Here is a 17,933-nt window from a genome sequence, read left to right on the forward strand (position 1 = left end):
GGGATTACTGTATGTAACTGTCACAGTGCACTCTGGGAGCTGTAGTCCTTCCTAGGAGGGATTACTGTATGTGACTGTTACAGTGCACTCTGGGAGGTGTGATCCTTCCTAGGAGGGATTACTGTATGTGACTGTTACAGTGCACTCTGGGAGCTGTAGTCCTTCCTAGGAGGGATTACTGTATGTGACTGTTACAGGGCACTCTGGGAGGTGTAGTCCTTCCTAGGAGGGATTACTGTATGTGACTGTTACAGGGCACTCTGGGAGCTGTGATCCTTCCTAGGAGGGATTACTGTATGTGACTGTTACAGTGCACTCTGGGAGCTGTAGTCCTTCCTAGGAGGGATTACTGTATGTGACTGTTACAGTGCACTCTGGGAGGTGTAGTCCTTCCTAGGAGGGATTACTGTATGTGACTGTTACAGGGCACTCTGGGAGCTGTGATCCTTCCTAGGAGGGATTACTGTATGTGACTGTTACAGTGCACTCTGGGAGCTGTGATCCTTCCTAGGAGGGATTACTGTATGTGACTATAACAGGGCACTCTGGGAGCTGTAGTCCTTCCTAGGAGGGATTACTGTATGTGACTGTTACAGGGCACTCTGGGAGCTGTAGTCCTTCCTAGGAGGGATTACTGTATGTGACTGTTACAGGGCACTCTGGGAGCTGTGATCCTTCCTAGGAGGGATTACTGTATGTGACTGTTACAGGGCACTCTGGGAGCTGTAGTCCTTCCTAGGAGGGATTACTGTATGTGACTGTTACAGTGCACTCTGGGAGCTGAGGTCCTTCCTAGGAGGGATTACTGTATGTGACTGTCACAGGGCACTCTGGGAGCTGTGATCCTTCCTAGGAGGGATTACTGTATGTGACTGTTACAGGGCTCTCTGGGAGCTGTAGTCCTTCCTAGGAGGGATTACTGTATGTGACTGTCACAGGGCACTCTGGGAGCTGTGATCCTTCCTAGGAGGGATTACTGTATGTGACTGTTACAGTGCACTCTGGGAGCTGTAGTCCTTCCTAGGAGGGATTACTGTATGTGACTGTCACAGGGCACTCTGGGAGCTGTGATCCTTCATAGGAGGGATTACTGTATGTGACTGTTACAGTGCACTTTGGGAGCTGTAGTCCTTCCTAGGAGGGATTACTGTATGTGACTGTCACAGGGCACTCTGGGAGCTGTGATCCTTCCTAGGAGGGATTACTGTATGTGACTGTTACAGTGCACTCTGGGAGCTGTAGTCCTTCCTAGGAGGGATTACTGTATGTGACTGTCACAGGGCACTCTGGGAGCTGTGATCCTTCCTAGGAGGGATTACTGTATGTGACTGTTACAGTGCACTCTGGGAGCTGTAGTCCTTCCTAGGAGGGATTACTGTATGTGACTGTCACAGGGCACTCTGGGGGCTGTGATCCTTCCTAGGAGGGATTACTGTATGTGACTGTTACAGGGCACTCTGGGAGGTGTAGTCCTTCCTAGGAGGGATTACTGTATGTGACTGTCACAGGGCACTCTGGGAGCTGTGATCCTTCCTAGGAGGGATTACTGTATGTGACTGTTACAGGGCACTCTGGGAGCTGTAGTCCTTCCTAGGAGTGATTACTGTATGTGACTGTCACAGGGCACTCTGGGAGCTGTGATCCTTCCTAGGAGGGATTACTGTATGTGACTGTTACAGGGCACTCTGGGAGGTGTAGTCCTTCCTAGGAGGGATTACTGTATGTGACTGTTACAGGGCACTCTGGGAGGTGTAGTCCTTCCTAGGAGTGATTACTGTATGTGACTGTTACAGGGCACTCTGGGAGCTGTAGTATCTTCCTAGGAGGGATTACTGTATGTGACTGTTACAGGGCACTCTGGGAGCTGTAGTATCTTCCTAGGAGTGATTACTGTATGTGACTGTTACAGGGCACTCTGGGAGCTGTAGTATCTTCCTAGGAGGGATTACTGTATGTGACTGTTACAGGGCACTCTGGGAGCTGTAGTATCTTCCTAGGAGTGATTACTGTATGTGACTGTTACAGGGCACTCTGGGAGCTGTAGTATCTTCCTAGGAGGGATTACTGTATGTGACTGTTACAGTGCACTCTGGGAGCTGTAGTATCTTCCTAGGAGTGATTACTGTATGTGACTGTTACAGGGCACTCTGGGAGCTGTAGTATCTTCCTAGGAGGGATTACTGTATGTGACTGTTACAGGGCACTCTGGGAGCTGTAGTATCTTCCTAGGAGTGATTACTGTATGTGACTGTCACAGGGCACTCTGGGAGCTGTAGTCCTTCCTAGGAGTGATTACTGTATGTGACTGTTACAGGGCACTCTGGGAGGTGTAGTCCTTCCTAGGAGGGATTACTGTATGTGACTGTTACAGGGCACTCTGGGAGCTGTAGTATCTTCCTAGGAGGGATTACTGTATGTAACTGTCACAGTGCACTCTGGGAGCTGTAGTCCTTCCTAGGAGGGATTACTGTATGTGACTGTTACAGGGCACTCTGGGAGCTGTGATCCTTCCTAGGAGGGATTACTGTATGTGACTGTTACAGGGCACTCTGGGAGCTGTAGTCCTTCCTAGGAGTGATTACTGTATGTGACTGTCACAGTGCACTCTGGGAGGTGTAGTCCTTCCTAGGAGTGATTACTGTATGTGACTGTTACAGGGCACTCTGGGAGCTGTAGTATCTTCCTAGGAGGGATTACTGTATGTGACTGTTATTTATTTATTTATTTATTTATTTATTTAAGGTTTTTATATACCGGCAATCATGAGAACATATCTTGCTGGTTTACATGAAACGGGAGTGCATTAAATACATCAAACTAGAACTCAGGTGACCGAAAGTACAGTTACAATTAACAAGGGTGGCAGAACTTGGTGAAGAGGAAGAAAAAGGAAAGAATAAATGGTTAAACGATATAGAAGTCACATTACAAGTTATGTACAAATGGCATGATTAATGGCTGAATGTTTTGAGGAGTCCTTGGGTTGTGTCCTTGGATTGTGTCATTAAATTGTGTCTTGGAAAGCTTGCTTGAATAACCAAGTCTTAAGTCTTTTCCTAAAAGTTGGGAGGCAAGGTTCCAGTCTGAGATCTGTGGGCAATGAATTCCACAGAAGGGGGCCAGCTGTGGAGGTGGCGCGATCTCTTAGGGTAATGTGTCTAGTCGTTTTTGCAGGGGGAACTTGGAGTGTGCCTCTATAAACATCTCTGGTAGGTCTTGTCGAGTTGTATACTTGGAGAGGAAATTGAAGATCGAGGGAAGTGCATTGATGTATAGTTTTGAAAATGATACATATGGTTTTGTACATGATACGGAAGTATACGGGTAGCCAATGTAGCTCTTTCAGGATGGGAGATATGTGGTCTCTTTTTCTTGTGCCTGTTAGTAGTCGGGCTGCTGAATTTTGCACCATCTGTAATGGTTTGGAATAGGAAGAAGGCAGACCTAGCAATAGGGAGTTGCAATAGTCTAATTTTGAAAAAATGACTGCCTGGATGATCGTTCTGAAGTCTTGAGCATGGAAGAGAGGTCTTATCCTTTTCAAAACCTGGAGTTTATAGAAGCAGTCTTTGGTTGTTTTGTTGATGTGTGCCTTGAAGTTTAGCCGGTTGTCCAATAACACTCCTAAGTCTCTAACTTGTGCAGTAGGTAGGTTGGTGGGAAGAGTAATGTTAGGTGTATTGTTCTCGGGAGAGATGAGTAGGATTTCTGTCTTGGAGGAATTTAAGATGAGGTGAAGGCTGTTGAGAAGTTGTTTGATTTTTTGGTGGCATGATTCCCAGTAGTCAAGAGTTTTAGAGTATGTGTCTTTGACGGGGATGATGATTTGAATATCATCTGCGTATAGGAAGTACTTTAGATTGAGGTCAGTGAGAAGTTGGCAAAGAGGAAGCAGGTAAATATTGAATAGAGTCGGAGATAATGAAGAACCTTGTGGGACTCCTATGGCAGAGTCAAATCTTGAGGATTCCTTGTTTTGGAGTTTAACTTTGTAACCTCTGTTGTTGAGAAAGGTTTTGAACCAAGATAGGACGGTGCCGCAGATTCCTATGGACGATAACTGGTTTAAGAGGATGGTGTGGTTGACCGTGTCGAACGCTGCTGATAGGTCTAACAAGATCAATAGAAAAGAGTTTCCTTTGTCGAGGCCCAGTAAGATATGGTCTGTCAACGAAGTGAGGAGGGATTCTGTGCCTCGATTTTTACGGAAGCCTTGTTGTGGGATGAAGAGAAGATTGTTGTCTTCGATGAAATCTGAGAGTTGAGAGTTCACTAGTTTTTCCATGATCTTAGCGATGAATGGGAGGTTAGCTATGGGGCGGAAGTTGTTAGGGTCCTTCGGGTCTAGGTTGGGTTTCTTTGGGAGCGGTGAGATTGAGGCCATTTTAAGATCATCTGGGAAGGTTCCTTGGGCTAGAGAGCAGTTGATGATATTTTTCAATGAAGTGGCTATTGTGTCTGGAATAGATAGAAGAAGTTTGGAGGGGATGTGGTCTGCAGGATGAGACGAAGGTTTCATTCTTCTCAGGATGGTTTGTATCTCCGTGGAAGAGACGGGTTCAAAGGTGTTTAAGCTGATGTTTTTGTGGGCAGGTTGTTGATATGTCTGGAGGTCGGCTGTATTGGAAGGCAGTTGTGTTAAGAGATTGGTGATTTTATTTTGGAAAAACTGAGCGAGTTCTTCCGCTTTGGGTTGTGCCATGTTGCCTGGGATTTCTCGCGGAATGGTTTGAGTGAGGCTGGAGACATAAGCGAAGAGGGCTTTGGCGTCAAAAACCAGGTTGTGAATCTTAGATGCATAATAGTCTTTTTTTGATTTTGAGGTGAGAGATTTGTACTGGTAAAGTGTGGATTTGTATGAAAAAATGGTGATGTCACAAGGGGTTTTGCGCCAAGTCGCTTCTTTTTTTCTTAAACTTTGTTTTAGTTTTCTGAGTTCATTAGTGAACCACGGTTGTCTGTTGGATGCATTGGTGTGAGATCTTTTTGTAGTTGAAGGACAGAGCTTGTTGGCTATGTTTTCTGTTATGTTGTTCCAGGAGCGAATGGCAGTGTTCGGGTCGGTGAGGTCTAATAGGGGTAGCTGTGAGACCAATTGGTTGTTAAGGTCTTCTGGTGAGCATCGCCTCTTGTAGTGGAATGAAGGAGAGGGGGAGTAGGGAGTGTTGGATTTTTCCAGCGTGAATGAGGTAGAGATGAGAGTGTGGTCTGACCATGGAACCTTTTTGTTCTTCAAATTGGATGTAGTCGTAATGCCCTTGTTGACGAAAATCAAGTCCAGAGTGTGACCCGCTTTGTGTGTGGGTTCGTTGACTAGTTGTTGGAATCCCATAGCAGACAGGGCTGTGATGAGTGTTACGCAGCTGTTAGATGGTGAGGGATTGTTACAGGGCACTCTGGGAGGTGTACTCCTTCCTAGGAGGGATTACTGTATGTGACTGTTACAGGGCACTCTGGGAGCTGTAGTATCTTCCTAGGAGGGATTACTGTATGTAACTGTCACAGTGCACTCTGGGAGCTGTAGTCCTTCCTAGGAGGGATTACTGTATGTGACTGTTACAGGGCACTCTGGGAGCTGTAGTATCTTCCTAGGAGGGATTACTGTATGTAACTGTCACAGTGCACTCTGGGAGCTGTGATCCTTCCTAGGAGGGATTACTGTATGTGACTGTTACAGGGCACTCTGGGAGCTGTGATCCTTCCTAGGAGGGATTACTGTATGTGACTGTTACAGGGCACTCTGGGAGCTGTAGTATCTTCCTAGGAGGGATTACTGTATGTGACTGTTACAGGGCACTCTGGGAGCTGTAGTATCTTCCTAGGAGGGATTACTGTATGTGACTGTCACAGTGCACTCTGGGAGCTGTGATCCTTCCTAGGAGGGATTACTGTATGTGACTGTTACAGTGCACTCTGGGAGCTGTGATCCTTCCTAGGAGGGATTACTGTATGTGACTGTTACAGGGCACTCTGGGAGCTGTGATCCTTCCTAGGAGGGATTACTGTATGTGACTGTTACAGGGCACTCTGGGAGCTGTAGTATCTTCCTAGGAGGGATTACTGTATGTGACTGTTACAGGGCACTCTGGGAGCTGTAGTATCTTCCTAGGAGGGATTACTGTATGTGACTGTCACAGTGCACTCTGGGAGCTGTGATCCTTCCTAGGAGGGATTACTGTATGTGACTGTTACAGGGCACTCTGGGAGCTGTGATCCTTCCTAGGAGGGATTACTGTATGTGACTGTTACAGTGCACTCTGGGAGCTGTGATCCTTCCTAGGAGGGATTACTGTATGTGACTGTTACAGTGCACTCTGGGAGCTGTGATCCTTCCTAGGAGGGATTACTGTATGTGACTGTTACAGGGCACTCTGGGAGCTGTAGTATCTTCCTAGGAGGGATTACTGTATGTGACTGTTACAGGGCACTCTGGGAGCTGTAGTATCTTCCTAGGAGGGATTACTGTATGTAACTGTCACAGTGCACTCTGGGAGCTGTGATCCTTCCTAGGAGGGATTACTGTATGTGACTGTTACAGGGCACTCTGGGAGCTGTTGTATCTTCCTAGGAGGGATTACTGTATGTGACTGTTACAGGGCACTCTGGGAGCTGTGATCCTTCCTAGGAGGGCTTACTGTATGTGACTGTTACAGGGCACTCTGGGAGCTGTAGTATCTTCCTAGGAGGGATTACTGTATGTGACTGTTACAGGGCACTCTGGGAGCTGTTGTATCTTCCTAGGAGGGATTACTGTATGTGACTGTTACAGGGCACTCTGGGAGCTGTGATCCTTCCTAGGAGGGCTTACTGTATGTGACTGTTACAGGGCACTCTGGGAGCTGTAGTATCTTCCTAGGAGGGCTTACTGTATGTGACTGTTACAGGGCACTCTGGGAGCTGTAGTATCTTCCTAGGAGGGATTACTGTATGTGACTATTACAGGGCACTCTGGGAGGTGTAGTCCTTCCTAGGAGGGATTAATGTGTGTGAGTGAGGGCTGAGAGCTGCTCCTAAGCTCTGCTTTTCTCTAACTCCCTAAATTTCAGGAGTGAGTTTTTCTGCCCTACCTTTCTTCTTCTCTTATCAGAGGAAGAAACTCTTTTTTTCTTTTTCATTTTGGTTTTAGGTGTTTTTCTTTGCTCTTGAGAGAAGCTGCTGCTGTTTCTGCGTCATTCACCCAAGGTTAAGGCTTTTTTTCTTCTTACTCAGTTTTTTTCTTCCTAAACATCGCACCTGGGGGTACAGAAGGAACTCCAGCTCTCCCTCTCCCTGCTTTTTCTTTTAGAAGAGGTGAAATTGTTTCAGATTTTCTTTTTGGCATTTCCACGTGTAAGGAATCAGGTACGCGAGAATAAGGTAAAAGTAAAATAATATGTTTATTGGTATACAATCTTAAGTCCAAGTATTAAAAGTATCTAAGCATATACAGTTCTAAGCATATACAGTTCTAAGCATAAGCATATACATCTTTATCTGTGCACAATATTTCGGCCAATACTCACTACACCCTTTTCATCATCAGCCTGGCAAGGAGAGAGCGCATCACAGGCGAAAAAAAAAGGGGTCTTCACTTTGTACGTCTACAAAGGACAAAACATCACTTTGCTCTTCCGCAAAGGAATTCTCTCTCTCTCAGTTTGTCGTCCAAAGTTACCTTTCTTTTATAGTCTACTGTATGCCAGGTGCCGAAGGGTGCGTGCGAAGTAATCTTATGTTCATGCCAGTTGCTGGAAATGTGCGTGCCGAAGTAATCTTATCTTCATGCCAGGTGCAAGCTTATTTATAGCCTACTGTATGCCAGGTGCCGAAGGGTGCATGCGAAGTGCAAACTTATTTATAGCCTACTGTATGCCAGGTGCAAACTTATTTATGCCAGGACAGGATTGCTCACTATCTGTTCTTGCAGTTCAAGGATAGGTCATCTCCATTCCAGGCCGAATGTCAGTGCTGCAGCTGATTCTGCAATATCCCTTACACCACGGTTCTTCCTTCTCCCTGGTTTTGTTTCAGAATTTGGAACATGCATTGTTTTTGTGCAGAGTTTGGTGCTTTCATAGAAACATAGAAATGACAGCAGAAAAGGACCAAATGGTCCATCCAGTCGGCCCCGTAAGCTTAGGGTAGTATCTGCTGTGCCTTCATTTGCTGCTGTTTGAACCCCGTTCCCCATGCTTATCAGTTTCCCCCATTAGCCCTCCTTGATTTCTGTTTCATCCAGTTCCCTGTTATGCTTTGCTGCTGAAGCAGGGAGCAATGCTTGAGTTGCATCAAAGGGACAGTCTTGTTGGTTAAGGGTAGTAACCGCCGCATCAGCAAGTTACCCCCGTACCTGGTTCCCCAGACAGTAAAAGTTGAGGCCCTCAGTTGCTGAACGAATCCTAATTTGGTAAGACGGTCATCTTAGATCCCAAAGCATTCCCAGCTCCCCACAATATATAAATTCACACTAACTTGCCCAAATAGGTAAAAATGCACCCAGGTTTATTAGCAAAAGTTTCCTAACAATAAACAGAATATATAAAAGTGGACAAGCTACAATACTCAATATGGCAACCTTTATGACTTCAGTCTAGTTTAGAACTATTACCGTAGCTTTTGATAGTTTGTTACTTTCAGATACCTTATTATTGCCCTTCTAGTGTGTGGTTAGCTCTGTTTTAAAATAGGAAACCAACATATATACATAGTCCAACCCTCATGGAACTGGGGATTGCTTGTGGCTGTCTTTTCCCAGAAGATGTCCTCACCCGTGGGGGTCTCTCGGTGTCCAGAAATGCTGTTGGCCTGCTGGATGTTGCAGCACTTGTGCATCGGTTGCTGTTGGCCTTGGCGCTAGTGCTGTGAGGCTGTAGCGCAGCTTGTGGTTACCGCAGTGGTACCAAGCTGTTATTGCAGTAACGTTACTGCAGAGGTACGAGGCTGGCTGTGTGAGAGGCCTTCAGCAAGTGTCTCTTAGTTGCTTAAAAATTTTCCCCGCTCAAGCAGCGGGAGTCTTGCCCGGACATCATAACTAGCGCTGTTCATGCAAGATGCTGGAACTTTTCCAATTCTGCAGCTTTTACGTGATACGGGTTAGCTGATGCTTCTGATGTTCAGGACTTGACACAGTTCACATAATAAAATCACAAATTCAACACTTTGAAAGACCAACAGATTTATTTTAACAATCTTTACAGTTTATGTTCATCTCACTAGTTCAGCCTGTGATTATTACTAATCCACCATCTGCTCAAAGGAAATTTGTCTTCAGTTCTTCCCTTATTGCACAGAGTGAGAAGTAGAAGGATGAAGGAAAATAGAAATAAAAGTAGCAAACAAAAATCTTCATATTAACTTAGTAAATGACAGTAGAAAAACCCCCAAGTGGCCCATCCAGTCTGCCCAGCAAGCTCTTTTTTTTTATTGATTCTTTTATTTTATTATATAATCTCTTCCTTTGTTCGACTGGATACAATGAATAAATTAGTTAAGCAAATCATATCAAGGCCTAGACTGCTATAACCATTTAAACAGCTTTAATGCACCTTAGCAGTCTTAATGTAAGGATAGTTCATATCGTTTCTCTCTCCTTGTTTTTATATTTTTTTAATTGCACTAAAATGAAATACATTGATCCATAACATGGGACGCTTATCTCACCATGACAATGCTGTGGCCCGGGTAGCAAATCTCATCCAACACAGCTGCTATGTTTCAAGAACCTCTCCTGCCTCAGGGGAAGCAGCTTTACGCCTCCATCTTTGCTCCATTAGGCATTTAAAGATAAGCATTCGGCTTGCAGCGGAAAGCAGGATTTCTGTTTAAAGTCAGCAGAATTCAAAGAAATGAAAGGGAAGATAAGATAAGCTAATCACCCTTTAAAAGTGAATTACGGACTTCTATAAAAGTAAGGAATGTGTAATTAAGCATTAGGCCTTTAATTATTCTAACTTAATCCTTCTCCTTGCCAGAATGATTGTCAAAGCTTAAAGATGGAGACCAGTCTCGGCCGTTCCAGTTTGTACATCAGCATTTCTTGAAACTTCATGTTGAAGCTCTTAGGTGTTTTTGGAGACCGATAATAGGCGTGTAAAAGGCTGATAAGTGACGAAGACCTAAGGTCAGTCAGAATGAGCCAGTGTCCATGAGCCCAGTGTGTGGACACGTGTGTGGGCGAGGGAGAGGGGCCGCTGCGCTTGAGAACAAGGAACCAGAAGCTCTGCTAATGGAAGATAGCACTAGGCAATAACCCTAGGGTGAAAGCAGACGTTTCTCAGACCGTGGGAAAAAGGAAGTGTCTTATTTACAGCTTAGTTGTCTGGAAAATTTCAAGAGGATGGACTACGTTTGACGGAAGGGCCAAAAAATGGTCAGAGTGTACTACGCTAATGGATAAAAATAACTTTCTAAGAAAAGGCTTGGCCAGTGCTCAGGGAGGGCTGAGGCACAGCTTCTGAGCTGCATCCATCCCCATACTCTGAGTACTTACAAACATTTCTAGCAAGTTTCAATATATTGATCTATTTGCGGTCTTCAGTACTGGTCACAGAGGGGATAAGCACATAGCAGCTACAATATATAGGATCAGCTCGATTTTAAAAGGTTGCTTAGATGCGGGTATACGGGCCGCGCGTGAGCAACGCGGCTTTTTAAAAGCCGCAAAATATGCACGTACGTACCCGTGCGCGTGTGAGGAAGTAAGGGGGTGTGAAAAGGGCGAGTCATGGCTGGGCACGGGCATCCCGGCACTGGGCCGAGATTTATGCGCCTAACTCCAAATTTGAAAAGTGAAACCCACAGCGCAAGTACGCCAGCCGTCCACGTAACTTTACCGCTGCTCCTCCTGAGCGGCAGGTTTGTAGACCTCAAGTTTTAGGGCTTATACAGACAGGATTGGGGGGGTCTGGGTCAACTGGGCAGGGTGTAGGAAGAAGAATCAGAGGGGTCTGAAAGACCTCGCTATAAACTGGTCAAACTGGTGGACTACTTGGAAGACTGGGAATGTGCCTCGCCTGAACATATTTTAAAATTCACTGACGGAGACACAAAAACAGACAACAGTCCTACTGAAGACACACACACACACACACACTTGATGTCTCGAGTAACCTCTTAAAATCAGGAGCATACTTACGCATGATTGGTGCATTTTAAGACATATACGCATAAGTGCGTGCACAATTACAGATTCTAGCCTATCCACACTCGCACGCCAATATACGTAGGGATGGGCGCATGTGCGCTAGTTTAAAATTGACCTCCATCTGTATAATTTGTTTTTGAAAGATCCAAACCACCTTCGGCTCTTGAAATGTTCTGTCTTGGGACACACTGATTCTTATACATTACGTGATGGATAGGGAATTTTCCTACATCGTAACAATGGCAGAAAGACCAAATGGTCCATCCAGTCTGGCCAGCAAGTTTCTTATGGTTTTAACTTCTGCTCTGTGCAGGTTACCCCAAGCCTTATGTTAAGGATAGAAATATTTACAATCTAAACCAAGCAACTGTCAAACCCATCCTAGCAACATTGTTAGAGGATGAGCAGTCTTCTTGATAATGCAGCTCTGAGACTGCATGTTCCACAGCGTCATTTGAGATCGGCGGACAAAGTTCTTTTATCAATTCCCACAATAAAATCAGCACATCTCAGCCAGATCCAAGAAAGAGCACTATCCATCGCAGGCTCAAAGGTGTGGAACTCTTTACCAACTCAATTAAGGACACAGCAAGAAAAAAGCAAATTTAAAGCAGAACTTAAAACATGGTTATTCAATGCAGCATACAGTGAAAATTAAGTGCAGGCCGCTTTTTTATTAATTCGCAAGCAAGGCTGCAATGTATATAGTTTTATTGTTTTTACTATATAGTTCTTATTGGTCTTATAGTTTTTATTCACATTTTATATTTTAACAGCTATGAGTTTGTAATTTCTTTCTTTTAGAATTTAGCTGTTTTATCTTTTATGATTGCATTGTAATTTCCTCCCTGTCCCTGATGATCCAGTAATTCTTGAAGGGATATGGAAATTCAGTGATGAAGTTAACCACTATCTTTTCATGGTAGAGAGTTTTATGAATGAGGGATAGGATTTTACGCTGAGCTCTGTATTTCACGGGCAACCAGTGAAGATCTTTCAATCTTGGGGTGATATTGGTCACATCTTCTGGTTCCTGTCAGACGTCGAGCTGCTGAGTTCTGGAGCAGTCGGAGTGATCCAGTAACGTTTGCTGGAAGGCCTAAAAACATTGAATTCCAGGAGTCTAATTTAGATGGAACGAGAGCCTGCAAGACTGTTCGAAAATCTTTTGGGAATAAAAGAGGTTTCAGTCTTTTAAGGACGTTCAGATTTCAGTGAGATGCAGATCTAAAATTTCATTTTGGATTATTGCTTTTGGTTTCAGGCTGATTTGAGTACAAATTTCATTGTGGGCGGTTTTATTTGTCTTTATATTGAATTGTTATTTTTTGGGAAAGAGTGCTTGCTCTTTGCAAATAACGTGCACTATTTTCTGAAATGAATAAAAACAAAACGTTCGGGGAGATTTTGAGGCCATTTTTTATGCAAGAAAGTACCACAATAAACCTTCCCAGAACTAATTCATCACTACCCAAAATGTATCTTTATTAATGTTATTGTAACCGTTTTTAGCTGGCACTTGTTAGAATGTACGATACCCACCTATATATACATTATTTGTGCCTATTTGTGAACCGTTGCGATGGTGCATAACTTAGCGACGGTATAGAAAAGTTTTTAAATAAATAAAAATGCATTTCAGATTTAATACGTTTTTAAAAAAAGGCCATTTTTGCTTCGGATTACCGTTCCTTTTTAAATGAATGCGCATCTTTCTCCTGAGATTTGGCACGGACGTTCTCCAGCGAGGCCCTCAGGAATTCGGACTTGGCGCGAGAGAAATGTACTCTGCTTCCTCCCCCATCACCAACATCGCTGCAGACTTCTCTCAGATGTCACTGCTCACCTTTCCCCCATGTGGATCTTCCGGTGCTTTCTGTCTGAAGCTCTTATCAGGCTCAGGTTTCTCTCAGGGGGAGGCAGCGTCTCCACCTGTATTTCTTTTGTGAAAATAATTGACAAGAATCAACCTCATTCCCATGCCAGGCTATAGTGGGAATAATCTCAAAGATGATCTTTGTACTTGCAATGTGCCAAAGAGCGTTTCCTTCTGGAGGTCATAGGATGCAATATATAAAAGCGACACACCAGGGAGCTCCAATACATCTGGGACTCTTTCTGTATCTTTCTGCCACATATTTCTAAGTATTAAGGCATTTTTCTCTCGCCGTACATTCCACAGAATACTCATGTTACACTGACGTTATCATCAGCATTGCCATCTCATGGTTTTATCCTTTACCACAAATGTCCAGTTCTCTTGCAGATAACTTTTTAAATCGGTGGGAATGGGACAGTCGCAAAGTCTTCATTCTCTACAGTTCTGTTAAGGTTCTGATCCCAGTTCTTTTCTGGCAGTGATGTTATGGTGTGTACATGGGCTCCAGTGGATAAGCCATGCCACACTGTTGTGCTTCTCTGTATACAGGCCTTCTGACCTCAGCACGTCACATCCAGTAATGAGATTGGAACCATTTTTTTTTTAATCGAATCTGTATTTTTCTGTTTTTCTTTGTTCTCTATGCGAGATGCGAACCATCTTATCCATCGTCCTCTGACCTGTGCTGCAATTATCGATCACCCTAGCCATGCCTGTGTCATGTGAGAGTTCTGAAGTAACTCTTGCATTTCCCACTGTATTTGTGCTTTTGGTCGTTTTTCCTTGTTTGCTGGTCTGATTCTTTAAAAAGTTCTTTTCCCCTTGGTTTTGCAAATTCTGTTTTTTTTTCCTCTTGTATTCTGGTAGATTCTCATTTACTCTTTCTCTTCATGTGAACACTTGTCCAAGTTTAAGAATGTAGAATAACTCTGGCCATGCACTTTTATGCACTTTGCATTTGCATCTGTTGCTGCTTTTAAGCATGGCTTGAGGCCTATGATAATAGCTCTGTATGTGTAGTCTATTTGCATAAAACCCATTCTGCACTTGAGATGTACAGTGTCAGCGTGCACTGGTTCTTATAGATTGCCTTTTGGGCATGGAAAAGATGTTTTATTCTTACATCCAACTTATTAAGATCTTTTGGGGATCAGTCTATTATTTTAAAACTGTATGAGTGCACATGGCTTACAGACTGATTGATGGCATGGATTTTATTCCATGTTGTTAAAGCCCTTTTCAATATCAGTTTCATTCAACTCTAGTTTTCTTTATGGACCTTTTCTCTCAGTGATTTGAGCTGGATTATTGCAACTTCCTCTACTCCCAGACATTTATATACAACTTCCTGCTCAATTTCCTTCATATTAAAGTCTTCAATTAGAAATATATTTTCAGTCTTGCTTAGTTTTTCATTAAGGAAGGTCACCGTAGTGACCTTTCTTCTATGGAACATCACCTTTCTCTCCTGTGTGGTTTCTTTGATGTAACGTTAAGAGATATCTGCGAGAGAAACTTTTGTTGCATTCAGTACATGGAAAGGGTCTCTCACCTGTGTGGGTTTTCTGGTGTTTTATTAGTGAATCCTTGCGAGAAAAACTTTTGATGCATTCCGTGCATGGAAAGGGTTTCTCTCCTGTGTGTGTTCTTTGATGCAATTTGAGATCCCTGTTCGAAGAGAAGCCTTTTCCACATTCTGTGCATGGAAAGGGTCTCCCACCCACATGAATTGTTTGGTGTGTTATTAGGTAACCTTTGCATATAAATCTTTTCCCACATTTTTCACACTGAAAGGGCCTCTCTCCTGTGTGGGTTCTTTGATGTCGTATTAGAGCTGGCTTCCATCTGAACCTTTTATCACATTCAGTGCAGGAAAATGGTTTCTCTCCTGTGTGTGTTGTTTGATGAACCAGTAGTCCCTTTCTTTGACGGAAACATTTCCCACATTGAACACATTGGAAGGGTTTATCTTCTGTAACCACTGTTTGCTCACTTTGGTGTTTTTTAGAGTGCCATATTAAATCGTCTTTCTTTTTGCAACTTTTCCTTGCACTAAATGTGGTAAAAGTTTCTCTGTGAATTTCTTGATGAGATGTCAAATGTGATTCCCTATCAAAGCATCTTCCGCAGGTGTCACACACAAAGAATTTCTTCCCTCTACCCTCTCTCTGGTAGAGATTAGAAGTCATTTGATCCCTGTTAGAGTTTTGGAAGGATATCTCTGCTCCCAAGGGTCTAGGGTGCTCAGAGAGGTTTGTGAACTCTCTGTCTCTTCCCACGCACACAGTAACTCCTGCAGGATCTCTCTGTTTCTTTAGTGATACCTGCTGAATAATCCTTGTGCTTCTTCTCTTAGTCCCCTGGGAAACATTCTCACAGCCATTTCTTGTGAGGCCCTGTTCTACAAGATATTCTTCTCGATTCTCCTTCCTCTTTCCTTCTTGTGTAATCTCACCACCTGATGGATATAAAAAATATATATTTATTTATTTTTATTTAGAAAGTCTTCTATACCGATATTAGCGAGGACATCATATCGGTTTACAGCAAACTTATAGAGTGGAAATTACAATGAACAAGGAAAGGGGAGGGGATACAAGTAACTAGAGAAAAGCGAGGAAATGAGAGAGAACAATCGCAACGGGCAACTTGAGGACATAATAGCAACAAATGGAGGAGCGATTATAAATATAATTATAAAACGGCTATGTACAATATAAGACAGCTATGTACAGTATATAATATAAAACGTCTATGTACATGAAAGAATAGAATCCGGTTTAACTGTGGGAGTGAGAAGCAAGGGGGGCTGTTAAGGGTTTTGGGGGAAGGCTTGTTTGAAAAGCCAAGTCTTTAATAAGGATCTAAATTTCGCAGTGCATGATTCTAGCCTAAGGTTGGTCGGTAGAGAGTTCCAATGCGTGGGGCCAGCAATGGAGAGGGCCGATCTCTCGTGGATGTGAGGTGTGCCTTCTTGTTGGAGGTTCTAGTGGGTCGGTTGGAGCATGAGAGGCAGAGAGGGTCTTCAAGCCAGTTGGAGTTGTGTAAATAGCTATATGGATAGTGGTGAGGGTTTTATAGAGGATACGGGATGGGACAGGGAGCCAATGAAGGTCTTTCAGGACGGGAGTGATATGGTCGTATTTGCATGTATTGTTGATAGTTCTGGCTACTGCATTCTGCAGCAATTGGAGGGGTTTTATGGAGGAGTGGGGTAGGCCAAGGAGGAGGGAGTTGCAATAGTCCATTTTAGATGGGAGGGAGCATGTATTAGTGATCATTTAAATATTTCCGGGATTCTGAGCCTTTCACTTCTGATCTGAAGTTGTTGCACAGTCAGTCAGCCGCACATCTCTGACCAATCATTAGTGATCATAGAAGGCTACCAAAGACTAGGAGTCAGGCTGTTAGAGGTCAGGGGTCACACTGGCCACAGGCCAGAAACACGGAACATGCTGACAGATAAAAACCAAATGGGCCATCCAAGCTGCCCATCCACACCTCCTGCTCAGCTTTACAATCCCTTCCTCTCCCTCAGAGAGCCCCTTTGTCCCATGTTTTCTAGATTTCTTTATATTGTCTTTGACTCCAACACCTTTGGGGGGAGGTTATTCCTTGCCTCCACCACCCTTTTCCTTAGATTACTTCGGCATATTGACCCTTTCTCATTCTACAGCTTCCTTTCCATTGAAGGAAGCCTGCCTCCTATATTTTATTACCTTAGAGGTATTTAAATGTCTCTACCATATCTTCCTTATCCCACCTTTCCTCTGGCATATACATGTTTAGACCTTTAAGGCTGTCCCTAAATGCTTTATAATGAAGACTACTGACCCTTTCAGTAGCTGCCCTCTGAACTGGGCATAAACTTAGCGTTAATGTTCCATTCAATCACTGCCCCAGTTATCCCCAGTTAATAAACTCCATGTGATCAGACTGGTGCCCCAGGGGGGGCAGTGATGGAATGGCACATTAAAGCTAAGTTTCAGTTCTTGCTCCCATTGATAAATGAAATTAAGACGCTAACCAGTAGGCCTCCCGGGAAGGGACCTTCATGATGAGGAATAGAATTGAATTGCTGTTCAAAAAAATTCATTTAAAAATGAAATTGAGTGTGGTATAATATTGATAAGTAATAAATAAAGTCAAGTTGGACTGATGGAGAATACAGTTGGGGTTTTTTTGATGGTTGAACAATGCCAACTTGACAGCAGGGACAAGTTTGGGCCTACTGACATTGGTAATATCGGTGACTGATGCCAGCCTAGTAGGCTGAGGCTCCCGCTGTGAAGGACAGGTGGAATAGGGTTAGTGCCAATGTCAGAAGCCTCCCAGTTAATAAACTACCTGGGGATAAGAGTGATCAGACTGGTGCTCAGTGGTCCTTTTCCCAGGCGGAAGGGCGAGGTGGTAAGAGTGTTGTTAGTAGTGGGGACATATGTGAATAGACAGGGGTGAAGATTGGGCCCACAACTGGAAAAGAAGACAAAAGGCCTGATGAGCTGGACAGAGACTCATTTAAAAGTACGAATGACAAGTTATATAGCAGGAGTGGACAACTGGCTGTTGGACTTTCTCAGCTAGCGTATGCTGGATCCAGGGGAATGGGAGCTGTCAGAACAAGCGTTTGCAAATATAGCAGATGAGTGGAACAGCACCGCTCATCTACAATTTTTCGGTCAGACCCAGGGAAAAGGCTCAAGAGTGAGATGTGCTGACCCAGTCTTTGGCCATCAAGTGATTTACTCTATGGGGCGGATTTTCAAAGGCGCGCGAATAGCCTACTTTTGTTTGCGCTCCAGGCGCAAACAAAAGTACGCTGGATTTTAGTGGATACGCGCGGAGCCGCGCGTATCCACTAAAATCCTGGATCGGCGCGCGCAAGGCTATGGATTTTGTATAGCCTGCGCGCGCCGAGCCGCGCAGCCTACC

General features: G+C 44.0%; 1 protein-coding gene across 1 annotated transcript in view; it reads left to right on the forward strand.

Moving 5' to 3' along the window:
* LOC115083510 (zinc finger protein 189-like) overlaps window positions 1–17,933 on the forward strand; it is a 537,273-nt gene that overhangs the window by 174,208 nt on the left and 345,132 nt on the right. The window lies entirely within an intron of this gene.

This window comes from Rhinatrema bivittatum, chromosome 2 (genome assembly GCF_901001135.1).
Source record: "Rhinatrema bivittatum chromosome 2, aRhiBiv1.1, whole genome shotgun sequence".
Lineage (NCBI taxonomy): Eukaryota > Metazoa > Chordata > Amphibia > Gymnophiona > Rhinatrematidae > Rhinatrema > Rhinatrema bivittatum.